Source organism: Elephantulus edwardii, unplaced genomic scaffold (genome assembly GCF_000299155.1).
Source record: "Elephantulus edwardii isolate Elephantulus edwardi_28Jun2011 unplaced genomic scaffold, EleEdw1.0 scaffold00074, whole genome shotgun sequence".
NCBI lineage: Eukaryota > Metazoa > Chordata > Mammalia > Macroscelidea > Macroscelididae > Elephantulus > Elephantulus edwardii.
The window spans coordinates 3,928,545-3,931,812 of NW_006399824.1; the positions used below are offsets into that span (position 1 = coordinate 3,928,545).

A 3,268-nucleotide genomic window follows, 5' to 3' on the forward strand; every position below is an offset into this window, starting at 1 on the left:
AATGTCATGAACTAATATTCATCTTTACTACAAATTATGCTCTCAGATATTTTTCTATTTTGTTTACTTCATTTTTTTTGGTATAGAATATTTTATTTAAAAAAAAAAGAAATCCCCCTAAACCAATAAAGGTACAAATTGGGTATTAAACTGTTTTCCCCCATAAAGATGCACTGTACATGTTTCTGGTCATAGCAAGCATCTGACTAAACCAGAGTGAGACATAATCATTAAAGCCGTCTCTCACGTGCTCCTCATGCTGAGCTCCGCAAAGCACCGTACCAGTCTTGGTAAAAGAGACTCTGACAGGAGGAAGGATTAGCAATCACAGGTTTCCCCACAGCCCGCACCCCAAAAGCCAGCCTCACGAACATAAAGGATAGTATGCAAATTGCCCAAACACTCTGAACATGCTATAGAAAAAGACTACTTCTAGTCTATGTTTAGCACAGCATACATTCATTGGTGCCCAGCGAAACAGCAATACCAACGGAGACAGCATTTTGCCTTCGTAGCACTAAAAGCTAAAAAGCACATAGCATATAATACTTTTGATCTTGAAGTGGGTAATCAGGGCTTTCCCAAGATTAGATCCACTAGTTGAGCCTGAGTATTCATCTATAAAAATATTTTTTAAAAAATGTTTGAAAGACTATGAATAGTGGGACTACATTAGGATCAGTGGACTACAATGATATATATATATATATATATATATATATATATATATATATATATATATATATATAATATGTAATATATACGGATGTCCAGGAGATGATTTTCACCTGGAGCTGTTAGATGAAGAAAGGGCGGCTCTTGGCAGAGTCCCACAAGGTTAGCTGTGTGAATAGGAAATGACAAGATGGACAGTTGTTTTGAAAAACACATAGACACTCCTGATCAAAGATCCTGTACAGGTGGACCACTGAGGCTGAAGGGCCGAAAACTGAGCCGAGCAAGAGCTGTGAGTGTCAATTCCTCTAAAGCTAGCTGTGACAAAGCAAGTTCATGATGGTGGTTACCGCACACTGTGTGCTGCAGAGGGAGCGTCTGACGTGGGAGCACCTGAGGCGTGTACTGTGGGAGGCATATTGGGATTATTGAATACAAGAAGGTGTTCAGGAGAGAGCCCCAGGAGGGTCAGGAAATGTTCTTTTTGACACACAATATTTAACATGAAGAAGAGTTGGAGAAGAGTTCCACAGTCCTTCCAGGGTGGATACTGCCATCATTAGCCTCTCCCAGTGTTTTGGGCTGGTGACGTCCAGATGAGTCCCTGGGCCAGAGAAGGCACCTAGTGCCGCAGATTGTTCTGGGAGGCTGGCAGGGAAGATGATTTGCACAACGAAGTCACCACTAATCCACTGCTTAAGTCTAGTCCTCGGCCTTCTTTCTCTGCTCTGTAGTCCAGAAACATTTCTTTAAAAGCCAGAAAATCTGTGAATGTGAGCAGCATGTCAAATATGTCCCCAGCCACTTCATCTTTATGGTGCTGTAATGTTGTTGTGAAAGCTGCCATGTTAAACCCAGGGATCCGCTCCAGCAGCTGCTCCTCAATATACTTTTCTACCAAAGAAATATATTCATTAAAAATAGGTGTGTAGGTAAGTTTATTCTCTTCTGTGTCTTCAAACTCCTGGTAGTACTTGTCCATGAAATTTCTCTGAAGCAACTGGAACTCATCATCCATGATGATGTCTTCTAAATACCCGACCACAGCATCAAATTCTGCATCAGAGGCTGAAGAGATGGACAGCGCGAAGCTCTCTTCCTCTAAGGCGTCCATGTCTGAGGGCGCCCCGGCCAGGCCGCTCCGAGCGCGCCACTACTTCATTTTTTTAAAAAAAGCCTGTTTTTAATCTACCCTCTCACCATTTGAAAAAAAAAAAACGAACAACATGCCAAACTAGATGATCTGAGGACATTGGGTGCTTTTAAATCTTTCTCAGTGAGACATCTTGGCTGGATGTATCTCTTGGGTTCTACAGTACACATAGAGAGCCCTGGTGACATGGTGAGTAAGATGCTACATTGTCAAGCCAAAAACATCTGGTTCGAATCCACCAGTGGCTTCTCAGGAAGATGAGGTATATAGCCTGTGAAAACTCGCTGGAGGGTCAGCAATGAATATAATTCCAACTCAGCAGAAAAGCATGGTGCACATGGAGGAAACAGGAGTGAGCTCTGGAGGGAGGAGTACCTAGAATTTCCCCCTCCTACCCTCCCCCCAAAGTTTCTCGCATTTTCTCTCTTGACTTTCCCAGGAAAGCTGTCATGTTGGCTGAGTTTGGTCTGAGACCCCTTTCCCTGTGTGGATTCAGGTCATCTCCTTTCTTGGCCCTCCATTTCTTTACATGTAAAATGGAGATATTAAAAGACATCTGCTCCTTCGAAGAGGAGATAGTGAGACTTTGTGGACATGGCAAAGGAAAATTCAATCATTAGAAAAGAATATCATGTTTGGTAACGTCAAAATTTCAGTGAGATGAGATGACACAAAGAACACAGCAACAAACTCAAAAATACCAATGGTTGTGAAGATGGCACAGAACGAACAACGTGGACGCACACTCAGTGACAGCTAACAACAATGGGGGCACTAGACAGTCCGAGGATGAGTCGTGACAGTGAGAGTCACTGTGTGGCAGCACCAGAGGCAAAAGACTAGCCCCCATTGAGACACAAGTCCGGGCGGGCTCTTCAAGGTCATTGTATTGATTTTCTGGGAGAGGAAAGGGGATGATGAAACACAGATCTGTGACAGATGTCACAGGGTGGACATAGCAACCTGAAGTTGCCTCCAGCTCCATCTCTCCTCCATTGAAGCTGGAAGCCAGTATCCGGCCACCCCATTCTGAAACACTTGAAGGGCCCCTTGTAAGTGGTTTCAACGACACCAGCTGCATCTGGTGGTATTTGACAGGCCATTAAGTCACAGCCTGCAGCTTCTGTTTGAAGAACAAGGGAGGACCTCAGAGGGAGACTCAGAATTTTCAAGAAAATACAGACAGATGGACTTTTTGTCAAGACAAGGCAGCTGAGACGGTGGAGACACATTCAGCGAGACAAGAGTCACCTGGGCAATTTTGTCCCTCCTCTCTGGGGGGCTGAGTTGAATTTGTGGGACACTAGTTCAGGTATCAACAGCTTCATCTTGCTTGTATCCACAATTAACACCATTGGTATGAGCGATCAGGAAATAAGGAGATACACTGCACTGAGGAAATTTGCAGTTAGGGACCTTTTCAAATTATTGAGGAGTAAT

General features: G+C 43.6%; 1 pseudogene; it reads right to left on the reverse strand.

The window, feature by feature from the left end:
* Window positions 1-1,297: 1,297 nt before the first annotated feature.
* On the reverse strand, window positions 1,298-1,789 carry LOC102867710 (annotated as a pseudogene).
* Between the last annotated feature and the right edge of the window lie 1,479 nt (window positions 1,790-3,268).